This window comes from Nipponia nippon, unplaced genomic scaffold (genome assembly GCF_047370975.1).
Source record: "Nipponia nippon isolate SJK-2023a ecotype South Korea unplaced genomic scaffold, ASM4737097v1 scaffold_2, whole genome shotgun sequence".
NCBI lineage: Eukaryota > Metazoa > Chordata > Aves > Pelecaniformes > Threskiornithidae > Nipponia > Nipponia nippon.
Genome location: NW_028262336.1, coordinates 105,270,746 through 105,283,994, shown reverse-complemented (window position 1 = coordinate 105,283,994; position 13,249 = coordinate 105,270,746).

Sequence of the window (13,249 nt, the reverse complement as noted above, 5' to 3'; positions counted from 1 at the left end):
TAAGAGAATAGGGAAACTTTAAGCAAGTATTAACATAACTGCAAAGTAGACCCACTGAAAGGCTTTTCCAGAAGAAAACATTTGAAATCCCAAATCAATGAGAAATTTATGAACTCAGAAACAAATTGATTTTTGACAGATAAAATAAAAAAATGGGGTTCTGCCTTGGGCAAATGTGGGATAATCAGAGTGTCCTCTTGCTCTATCGTCCATTGCTTTTAGCATTTGAAAGGAGGTTTCTAATGGAAAAAAAATTTCTGCAAGATTCCAGCAGAAACAACTACATTTTGGACATTGGAAACAACTACATTTTGAGGTACTGACAGGGATGTAACTGTAAACCTTTGCTATTCCTTTTAACACATTTGTAATCTCATCAAAACCATATCAAGTCTGTCTATTTTTCACAAATTATTGTGACAGCAAAATATCTCATTGTTTTAACTCATCTGTAAATTCCTTATTAACTACTATTTTCCATGGGATCCTGTCAAGATGACAGGCCTGTCATAATTTGATTCTTTTTTCCTTTTAATATACTGGCAAGGATTTTCATGTTTTTATCCATTTCTAAAAAAAAAAAAAACCAAAACCCAAAGCAAAAATCAATAATCCAAAAGACACCTCATCCAGATCCTTTAAACTCTTAGAGGTAAATTAGAGAATACATTCCCTTGAGACATCTTACGTTAGCAGAACATTTAATCTCAAGTATTAAATTAAAAATTTAATTAAGTAGTCTCTATTATTTAATTTATTATTTTCACTGAGAGACAGGTGACGATTTGTAGTGTTAAAACCAGTACGATTATTTCATTAAGAACTCCTAGAAAGATACAGTGCCACCTTTACAGTCCCCAGGTCATTTTTTTGCCTTGTGTAACACCCCAGGCTAGAGGGATTTCTATGAGAAGTCCTCAGCTCCCTTGCCATTTCGGAGGGTCAAAATGCCACTAGCCAGTGGGGAGACCAGACCCACTTTGTCCTGGCGTTAAAGCACTAATGTCTTTCTCTAGTGTGGATAATTTGAGAATGGGTGGGACTTCATGAAGCTGTTGTGAGACTTTCAAACACGGCTCTTGGATGGGAAAAGGTGATCCCCCCTGCATATTAACTGAAATAGGGTTTTCTCTCATAGAGACTTCTTGCCTTTCACTACATTTCCTGAACAAAAGAAATGGGGGGAAAAACAATGTTGGAAAGAAACCTGTTCTTACAAAAAGGGGCAGAGATGGCAGCTAAGACAATGCTAGATAACACCATATCTTAAGGGGGACAATGCAGCTACACAGGGTCTTCTCTGTCTTCTGACACTCCAGATTTTGTTTCTGTGGGTTTTACTGAGACAACACGGAAAACAAGAGTTGCTAAAGTCAAACCAAAACCCTTTCTCCTCCTCAGAGACAGTGGGTTGATTATACCGAATCTTGTCAGTCTGCTGTTTAGAGACATCCAGACCAGTTACCTTCTGCTAGCAAACCTGGAGATGTCCCATCTCTCTGAGACGTCTCTCATCATGACAGTGTGATAAAAGGGGTTTTTTAGAAATCTGGGAAAGGATTACTTGTAGAGTAAAATGCTTGTTTTATTAAACCAAAGCCAAGAATATGCAAATATTGGGTGAGAGGAGACAGAAGGTTTATATCAGACTGGCTAGAAGTCCAGAAAACATTAACAAACACATTACAAGGACTGATTTCATGTTCATGTCCCAAACACGCTCAATTTCCAGGCTGACATGAGGACTCCTCCAGTTCCTGACTCACTCCCAGTCTCTGCACCTGAAGCGTCAGGTCGAACCACCTTCTGCATCACCAATAATAACAGTGCTGCAGGGCCAAATTAGGTGCTCAGTTACACCTGTGCTCCCCCAGGCCACAGATTAGGCTGGCGGTGATAGGGGTGTAATCCCCGCGCGGTGGCAGGGCCAGGCGGGTGTCACTGCCTGAACTCATTACACGATTATGTTGATGACGCGTGAGAGGCACCAGCTGCTCCCTGCCGAGGTGCAGCACCGGGAGCCCTCGTGCGCAGTGGCTGCGGCAATAAGGTTTGGAGCCAGAACACCCCAGCTAAATCAAATTACTTTACTGACACCCTCTCTGCTGCTTCATTTCCATCTGATTATTAATTCCATAGCTGTTTCAAGCTAACAGCGTGAGAGAGTAGGGGAAGAGGAGCTGGGTCTTCAAACCCCTCCTCCGAGGGAGCCAGATGCCTACTCAATGAAGGAAGAGAACAGTAATTTTGAGCATATGATGGGGAATCTTCATATTAAAAAGTGTGTTCCTTGTGCATTGGACACTCCCTGGGGCAGACAGGGCAGGCGTGGGACAACACCTACAGTCCACCTAATTCTTCCTTTAGAGCTGGCCTACTCCCTTATTGGACTAAAGCAGTTACGCACGTTAAGGTACAGGCTGGTCTTTCAACCACCTATAAGAATAAATAATAAAAAGTGACTTTCATGGATATACAGGCAGCCAGCTAGGTCTTATAATAAAAAATAAAGGACTCATAGGAACGTACTTAGTGGTTGACTGGAAAATAAATGACTGGGGAGAAAACCATGAAGATATAAAAGGTAATCTTATAAATGTCACTGCAGATAAATATACAGCAATGTTTCAGACAGAAGAGTTGTTACTCCAAAAAAGAAGATAACTTCCAGTTTAATGAGTGTCCTAAGTGCCAGTGATGATATATACTGGAGATCTTTTGCATATGTTCTGGGATTGTCCAGAGTAACACAAGATTGGCAAGAGACACTAATAAGCAAATGCATACAATCCCTTTGCAGCCTGAAGTAAAACTAGTCATTTGCAAGACTGGTTCAGGAGGCACTATGCTCACTCCTGTCTAACACTTTCTTCTCAGTCAACTTGAGAATATTTCACCTTTAGCTTTTCAGTCTGATATTGATCTTAATGCCTTTTGACATTTGGAGGGAAGAGACTTCTTTATAAACCTGGATTTTGAAATATATCTAATACAATGTTAAATAATGCTATCAACATAATGTGGGAATATGTGTAGTAAATATTCTTTTCTGTAATAGAGTAGATCTCATATAAGCATGAAAAAAATTTTAAATGTAAAAAAGTATTTTTACATAGAAAGTCACTTCTGAGAAGATTCCATGGAACTGAAGGAGGATTGTATAGAAATATCCACTATTCATGTACAGACAACAGCTAAATAACGGTTAGAGTGACAACAGCAAAAATACAGAGGTCATTAGCAACTATTTTTTTACCATTTACCATTTATCCATTTGTGTGCTATCTAGAATTCTTCTGTCACTTAGGCCTAAGTCTGTATGTGCAAACTATGTCTAAATGTGCAAAGTAAGTCAAACACAGGATCCTCACTGTTCTGTATTTCCCAACAGTGTTCAAGCAACTCCAATAGCCAATTTTAGCTCAAAACCATGTTTTGGTGAAGGAAGCTTTAAACACAAGCTCATTTTAAATTCTGCCTTTCTTTCAATTTACATATGTTTTGTGCAATTTTATTTATAATTATATAATGTATATTATATAATGCAACAAAACAGAAACAAAGCAGTTACACTATATCCTAAGGTTATTATTGGTTAGAATAGCTATTACTAGAGAGACTATCTCTAATTGTACCTAATAGATGAACCCCAAATTTCAGAAATAAAACCAACTAAAAGCATTTTTCTATTTGAGAAAGTTGTCTAGATTTGGCAAGCCACACATACTATTGAAGATACTTGAGATCATGGTCTCTGTTTTTAATAGTCATGCACCTACAGCTGCTGGGGTGCACTTAGTATAAAAATGAAACCGGTATATTTAAATGGTACAATCATAAGCAACTTTTTTGAGAAAAGATCACTCAAATGTTATAAGATCGGTAAGTCTACCTTCATCATTGGCAGTTGCCTAGAGAAAAACCTGTGCAGTCTTACTGGTTTTATCATGGAAGTGCAGGTGTGATCGAAAACTGCAAAATTTGCATGCAGCTTTTTTGTACAATCTTTTAAAATTATTTTCTATTGGTGATGGTGATGGACTGGACAAATAAGAGGAGTAACTTTATCAACAAACTACTCAGCAAGGATTGTCAGGCAGCAGGCAGATAGTTTATATAGCTCTGATTTCCAAAAGACATTTCCCAAGAAGGCTAGATGTGCCAACAGGACCTGGGCTGAGCAGCACTAGGTCTTATCAGTAAACAAACACGGGGAAGTGGAAGCACACAACTAGATGCTTCAACAACCCCATTTTCCCATGGGATAATGAGAAGGGACAACTCACACCCTGGCACGGCTTTCCAAAGCTTTGCTAAAAGCACCTTATTGTCCTCTTTTCAAAGCAGAGGAACCAAGCTGCCCTGCAGAAATCATACAAAACACTGCTGTTCAACATGTTGTTCCCTGAAGTAGGAATATCAGATGAAAGAAACTGGGAGCAGCACCACCGTCATCTGAGTAACACAAGTGCCCCCAGCTTCTTAACAAGTAAAGCCATGTTGCTGACAAGCACCCTATTAGTTCTGTCTTTCAAAGCCTTATCTAGGGAGACTGCTGTGAAATCAGGGAAGAAAACAAGAATACAGCTGTCATAACACCCTGAGTGAATCACCTGAGTGAACTCTCTATCTTCAGAAACCAGTCACTGTAACCGCAAAGCGGAGCTGGAGAGCCCACCTTCGTGCCGGTTCCAGCTGATAAGTAGAAAGTGACACTTGGTAATGTTAGGCTAAATGCTTCTCAGAAAGTCCATATCTGAATTAAGGAAAGACTAGATGAATTCCTTGATTTCACTAACAAGTTCACTTTTCCTTATCTATCCACTACACTAAAAATCAATGTGTAATTGAGAATGCGGAAGCTAAAGGGACTCAAGAGACTTATTATACAAGACACTTAAGCTCAGTGCTATTTACAGTAGAAAACTGCACTTACCTACAAGTTAGTTGTGAGAAAATGGTTTTTTTATATTTTAAAATTGTTTCATAATTTTAAAAAAGTTATAATCACACAGATTGTGTGAAAAAGAAGACTGACAGGTATTTAGATACAGAAGGAAGACTTTTTGAATTGACTTTACCACTACTAAATCAAGGTTACAGTGATACACTGGCTTACAGGCCTGGTTAAATTCTAGAGAAACACACTTCATGGCAACATTTATCTGTGTATCACACCTGACACTTAATTTATCATAGTTTTCTCTGTGTCTTCCAGGGGAGAAGAGAACTAGGCTGAAGTCTGAATTTCTAAGAAAAGTCTGGTGTGACCCCCTGAATTAAATATCTAATTCATTAGCATTTGAAGTGTAACATCTTGTAAAAACATCTCCTGAAGACTGAGGCTCAAAGCTTACCAATTCTAGTCTAGTGTGTCCCTAAACGAACTGATTCCCATTGAGGCAAGTCAAGTAAGGAGCCTGTACATATGTTCGTGTCATTTAGCTGCTTACCAATACGCAGATGGGTTTCAAGTCCATTGATTGGGACATGCTCAGCATGAAAATGCACTCACTAAACCCAGGATTTGTTTCACCCAATGCTTCAGCTATCTAAGATCAGATATCCAAATTTGTACCTGTCACCCCAGAATACCTCTATTGTCAATGGAAAGATGTAAACAGGCACTTGTGGAGAGAGAGTAATTTGAACTATTGAGATACCTGTCTTAGGTATCTAGGATACTTAGTGAGAGAAATCTTCCTGTGGTAATACAAACTTATTTCTCTCCATTGGTAACAAACACACCCTGGGGTGACTGGCTTGGACGTAAATACCTCACATCTATACAAGTTAAGGCATTTCAAACCAGTGTTGGCCATCCAGCCCCTCCTTTCCATTTGGTCCAGCCAAACCTGGACATCTCTGCCCTGTGGGTATGGCTTCTTCTCCCATCTGCCAGGTAAAGTGGGTCAGGAAGTGGATCAGGCTGGAACGAGATACCTTCTTCCCCTTTTTAATTCCCCACTGGCTTCATTCCTGGCTGGATCAGTTCTTTGGATGGATTAGAGCTTAGCCACACTGTCCAACCATCCCCTCTCTGAGCTGTGCTATAGGTATCCCTGGAATAAGGTCGATGGAAATAATGTGTAGAGAGGAGGGAAGTGGAAGGGAGGGGGAATACAAAGTACCCCAGGAGAGGGATGAGCTATAAAAGCTGGCATGCTCTGCTGAGAGCGGGTTGTCCCTGGGGAGCACAACCTGAGGCACAGGTCGGGCGGAATATGTAAATACATTGGGGAAGCATCTACTGCAAGTCAGGCAAATAACAAGGACAGGGGCTTTTCTGGTTAGATCTTGGTGGCAGTAGTTTCAGCATGAATTTCTTTCTCCTGTGTTTATTTCTAAGTGCCTGTAACTGTGATTTCTATTAGCATGTTGTAAATAAATAAATGGATTTGCATTTTACTGTATCCCGATTTGAATTAAGGATGATTTTATGCAACCTGCTTACAACAAAAAGTTCTTTACACAGGATACAGCAAATCTAAACCACAAGGTCAGGGCTACAGGAGGAAGTGCCAAACTCATCAAAGCCCTGCTTGAAAGTATTCAAAGAAGAGCTCAGCACACCTCCATAAAAGGTGCACAAGCCAGACTAAGATATGGGGATCAGGTGAAGAAGTGTCTTCCAGATACCAGTAATAGTCAGAAAAACTCCCCAGTGTTTCTAGCAGTATTCGAGGAGCATGCTTTGACCCAGAGATTTGTCCTTAGCTTGTGCAATTTCTGACTATTCAAAACATTCATCTAAGGGAATGTCTTTATTAACAGACTGGGGAGTACTGCATCCACAGCAGGAGTTTGCAGCCAGACCCATCATTTGGGCAGAGGAAGGGAAATGTGGACAGAAGAGAAGCCTCAGCATGCTCCAACAAGTCTCTGATTTAAAGACCGGAGGCATATCAAAGGACAAAAATGAAACTTACATCATCATGCCCTAATGAGAAGCCAGAAAATAACACATATTTTCTGTATTTTTTATCTACCTTTTAAACTCAATTGGCTAATGAAGCATACAGCTCCAACACTATCCCACTTTCTGTTCCTCAGCTATGGAGCACAGATGCAGCAAACAGTTAGAGACAAAGCAGAATTAATTTGTTAAATAATTTAACTAAGCAGGGTGAGTTAAGTAGGTTCCCACAAAATGAAATTCATTATAGCAAGAGTGCCTTACAGATAGCACAAACACCTGCCTGAAATACCTGGAGAAACTCCATGGAGAAAATTTCAAAAACTCCCATGAAACTGTAAAAATTGTCCTGTGTAAATTGTTGTGCATTTTACATTTTATTTGTTATACTGAATTTATTTTATTGTTGGGGAGGGAAGAAAACTGGTTATAAAAAACATCTGATTTCAGTCCAACATTTTCTATAATTTTATTTTGTCAACAGATGGGGGGATATCTACTGAGCATATAATGGGTTTATCACTTCTCAAATGCAACTGCTGCCAAATCTCTAAGGTTAGAGTCTTCTTTCAGCTATAACATTGTGAAATCCACAAATGTTTCTTTATGACGTTTTAAATGAAACAAAATTCTGTAAAATTAGTATATTTGTGTTATTGTGTAGGTGCTGCCTGGTAATTAGCAAGTATTACCATTAAAGTAGAATGGTTTGGTGATAATATTCATTGGGCAGAATGAGCTCCTGAAAGCCAGTCGACCTTTGTTCTTAGCTAAAAGCGATACAGAAGTGTATAAACGACCAAATGCAGTATATCACACTTTCTAAGGTTGGTTTGAATTATACTACTGACATTTTATTACATACATTGGGTTGGCCAGCTTTTAAAATTTTATGTAGTGTTTGTTTTGGAATGGAGGTCATTTCTGTGGTTATGGATTAGTAGTGCAGCTTGGCTTTTCCCACTCACTGTTACCTCAGGCCATAGCTGGAGAATATTTTTTGTTTGATATTGCCAACTTAGAATTTATAGGTGCACAACTCACACCACCAGTTGCCAAAGGCACTCATAAACCCTTCTTCCTAGCACAAACTATCAATATATATTCTGATCAGGAGCACACACTGAAAGTAATGGCTCTTTGTTTCCCTCTGGCTGCAAAGTGCCATTGCTGGCCACACAGGATTTGGATAAGAGGAAAGCAGTGATAGTTACTGTGCTCCAACAGATGCCTCAGCAGTTTTAACCTGCTGATATACAATACAATGAAATAGCCCTACTTGTACCCACTCTACAGAGAAAATCTGGCCAAATCTCGTATTTGGTCTGAATGAGACCAGAAAGACTCAGTAGTCAGTGCCTAACACAGAGCTCAGAAGAGGAGGAGAGGTCAATGTGAAAGGTCCTCCTCCCCCTCCTTCTTCTCCTCCTCCTCCTCCTTCTTCTCTTCCTCCTCCTCTGCTTAATCAGAACATTACTGGCAAAGTGGAATTTCTTCTACAAATCACACTTTTTCAGAAAACTAAGTCTGGTAGAAACACCTTTTCAAATGGAGATTTTACCAGAGAAAGGACACCCAGAGCTGTGTCTGTAAAGTGCTGATCTGGGATGTGAGCGAGTCATTTTGTAATGTCAAGACCAGTTTGAGGAAGACTGAGCAGGGTCTGACTCCTGCGCGGGTTCTGCTCACATACCCCTTGCACACATACAGGCATAGAAGACTTCACCCTTTATCAAAAACATTCAAAAAGGGGCTTTTGTTGCATTCCAGTGGTAATAAAAAATGCCTGCTAAACCACAGAAGTTATTACCAAAAAAATATTAAAATATCTGTCCTTTATTCAAATCTGCCATGGAAAAACCTTTGCAACATCAATGAGAGCTCAAGTAGGCTGCAAAATTTATGCTGTGTGAAGGGGAGGTTTTTAATAAAGGCATAAAAGGAGAATGGATGCTAAGCATGACAAACATCTGCCCAAGAACAAAGCAGGTGAAAACCATCTTCATCTGCCCAGGCGTACAAATACTGCCTGCTCCCTTCCTGCCGTAGAAACAAGACACTAAAGGCTCAGCTTTCACCATCTCCAAAGACTTGGCCAGAAATGTGGAACAGTTGAAAAATACTTTAGACTGTATAATTTAGGAGATCATAAAACCAGTAGGAGAGTTTGAGAATTATTTAGATTTATGAGCTGATGGAAGTTACTTAGACATCCACGTAGTCAGAATCTCTTCCATGAAGTCAAACTGCTTAAAGATCAAAGTATCTGTATCAACATTATCACCAGCCATCAAAAAAAAGCAGCAACATACAACAGATGCCCCCTCTGTCTGCCCTCAAATTGTCAAGAGTTAGCAATTTTGAGCACTATTGGGCAGGGCACACAAAACATACACATGTAACATAGAAGGGAAGGGAGAGTGAGGGGACAAAAACACTGTTGAACAAGCAGTTGGATGGAACACTAAAAATAGGCAAAATTGTATGTGTACTTGCTGACTTCTGTTCTTTAAATTTGTAATTTTTATGCTCTACTTACCATTGTACACAGAAACTCTGAACATTAGGAAGTGTGTACATTTCCAGCAGTGGTGATGACCCATAAGCATGTCTAAGCTGATGCAGAAAATGAAGTAAACTACTAATATGCCTTTAAAGGAAGTGTCATCTCCATGGTCTACATCAGGTAATGAGGCTGTAATTTGCAGGAGCAAATTGCAATACTGGAAATGAACATCCGTAACTTTGTGACCGTCACACAAATACACATGGCTTTCTTCAGGAAGTAATCTCCATTGTGGCTGTTCATTCTTTCATGTTCTGACCTGACAGTTCATGAAATAAGGATTAACTCAATGGGAAATTAGTAATCCATAGTAAATCCTGTACCAATCTACATTTAAATATGAACCCAATTCACTTTTTCCCCCCTTTATAAGTAACATGAGTTCTCTAAAAGTCAGTGGGCTTTAGATTTCTGAAAGCTGTTATTTCATATTCAGGCAGAACCTTAAATGTGTAATCATTCTTTGCCTTCTTAAAAAATATAAATCTTATGCAGAAAAGTTGTGCAGAAAACAAAGTCTGTTGCTCACAATTGGGTAAACACAGTATATTGCTGTTACCCCTATAGGCAGTGGAGCTCCACTACTCCAGTGGGAAGAAGTAGGGCTTTTATGCCAGAGGGGTTGACCAAAAGCTATCATGTGATAAGCCACACTTCAAAGATGCACAAAAGCAAATATGATTAGACTGTGGAACTATTCTTCAGTGCTTCTGTTATACTTAAGGCAAACCATAGGTATTTACAGTGGCGCACCCTTTCCACTACCATTCTCAAACCCCTAGATACCAGCACTTTCTTAGCATCTAGGTTTCCACTGCTGAAGCGCTCTTGGTGCTTACACTTCTGCTGTTGTGCATACAGAAAGGTGTCTCTACCCAAGCAGTGCTAAGCTTCATAACACTTAATTCCATCCTAAATCCTATTTGATGCACAAACTAGACAGGAAAAAGTCCATCTCAGTAGCAAGGACAAGTGGATCAGACAAATTCAGATGTACCCTTCCCCACCAGCAACGTGATTCTCCCTCTCAAGATGTGGTCAAACAAGACCATGGTACTTTGGTTGAGGGGGCCAGATACATGCTGTCTGGCACGGGGCCTAACCTGTCATGCCTGCTTAGTGGACATATACAGGATGGGGCATTTCAGGCAAGACAGCCAAGGCACATTGAATTTATGCCCTTGACAAGTCTCAGCTGCCATCATCTTCCTGTTCTCATGCAACGTGATGTAGCTGTAAAAGAGATAAATACAATCTCAAATTCACCTCCTGTGTGAGTTGCTTCCAGCAGAGTGAGGCACTGTTACTGCCATTAGAAAAAGTACTGCAATGAGATTTCATCAGAAGTGTGGTACAATTTCCTGGTCAACTGTTCTTAGGAGAAATCAATGCAAAATGTGGTACGTGCAGAGAAGAGTTACCAGATCTGATAGGCTGTAAGTAGACCAGGAGAGCAAACACAAAGGAACTGTTTTTAAATAAAGGATGATTCTGGCAGAAGACATAAAAGATACAAACATTATGTAGATTAATTTAGACTGAAAATCAGAAGATTTTTAACTATCCTGGAGTGGAGATTCCATAATGTATTTGCCCTCCAGGGCAGTGGACTCAACTCAAATGATGCAGGAGATGACTTTCTTAGTGTATGAAAATCAAAGAAGGAAGAAAGAGCTGGAGGTGCTGGTAAAACCTTTTAAAAAAACAAAGGCTGATGTAGAGAAACTGAAGCCCCTTCTCAGCCCTAAGTGCCTGGCCTCTGGAGCAAAGAGGTTCCTAAGGAACCTGTCAAAATTAAAGGGACTTAAAAAACAGCTCCTTGACTTGGAAGGCTCTTACCGGGAGAAATGAAATAATTAGAGGGGCCAAGTAATCCTGAATGGAAATGGACGAAAACCTTGACAAACAGTCACGAGTGGGGACATAGATGAGCCCCTGCTTCCCCTACCTCTGTGTTACCTGCTGTGCTGTCTGAAGAAACCCAGAGCTACTTCAGAGCTCCTTCAGTGAAATCTTCAGTTACTTGCTTCAACTACAACATGACGCAGAAGGAGTAAGCTATGAGCGAAAGGGATTAAGGTAACTGAAATCTTATAGGTTTCTCCAACCTAGAGTAATAGAGGCTAAAATTCAACTTTTGGGAAGGTATAGCAGGGTCTGTGGCTGGGAAGCATACCAAAGAGCTGCTGTGAGTCTGACACAAAATGGAAGGGGAGTCTTAAAGAAAGGTGAAGAGGCATCTCGGTCTGTGTATACCCCACCCACAACATGTATACACCTGATTAAAGAGCACTAGAGAGGTATCCCAAGGTAGTTACTCTTGTTTTCCAAACTGACACCCACAAAAAACAACGTATGTGTAGAGGGCACAAAAAACAGATTCCACATGAAGACCTTGGATTTCCACATGGGTTTCACCAATTTCTTTTGCAGCCCTCATTTTGAGAAAATCAGTCTCAAAACCTTCTGACCCAGAAGTACCTTGACCTTTCCCAAGGCTGCAGCCTTCCACCTGGGAGGCTGCCTCCCTAAAATCTTCCTCTAACCACTTCACAACGTAGAGCTGCCATCCCCCAACACGCTCCTGTTCCCTTATTTTACGGGGCAATCTAATGTGATCAAGATGTTCAGTACGTCTGGGCTGAGGCAGAAGCAAAGTGGAAACCACGCTGAGCTCAGCTGAAATAGGGAAAAGAAGGCTATTTGAGGTAAGTGTTCAGCAAAAAAATCCACTCCAGGAGACTCAGCACTCAAGATATCCCAGCGGAGGGAAAGCGCCCTTCTCCCCTTGTGAAATGAATGGGTGCCAGAAGGGCCACCTCTACTATAGCAACAAACTGTAAATCCTTCCCTCCCACCATGGACCTTACCTGGTTAAACAGGACTCTAGCAGAGCCTACAACTCTGCTTGCAGGGTCAAGAGCCACACATTTTCCTTCTGAATGATGAAGTCCATCGTAATGTGTCTTGCAGGAGTTTCTCCAAAGTCCCTTCCCAGCTGCGGTGGGAATAGGACTGCTCCCATGCAGCCCCCGAGTGAAGGCAGCTGCTGTTGGGGCTGTTCCCAAAGACAGCTCTGAACACAGGATAAACATTTTGAAACACAACCTGAGTTTAAAAAAAAAAAAAAAAAAAAGACTGACAACAGAAAACTGAGCCCAAGTGTGGCATGTTCACATTAACACATTACTCAGTGTACAACATGCTGCAACTGGATCTTTTGGAGCTTTATCAGGGTGAGACTTTCACTCTTAATAAACTGAATGGCAATGATTAAGTATGAAAATGCACATGTCCCTGCGCTTAGGTCTGTGCTTGGTTAGCACTGGGCCACTCACAAACACAGACATTAAGACTGTTGCTATCTAGTAACAAGTTGTATTGGAGGGATCCAAAAGAAATCCACTGAGAACAACTATCCCATAATATAGATACTATGGAGGAGATACTCTGTAGATCCTAACAGTTTTATCTCAGTTTTTCTGGAGTTGAACTTTAACCAGTTGGTTTTTTTACATGTGTCCTTTCAAATAGCAGAGAGGGAAAAGCCATTGCCACTTTCCTTTCTGCTCACTCAGCTTTCAGACTGGGGTGGACGTGGGGCCAGCCTTATCCCAAATAGCCTGTTTGCAGCTAGCTCAGGCATGGTTACATGAGCTGCAGCTACATTTATGACTGCCATTCAGACATTGCCTCCAAGAGTCATCCTTCACATTACCGTGTCACTTCTCCACTGACAGTACTTTGCACTAATGGGGGCACCTTCA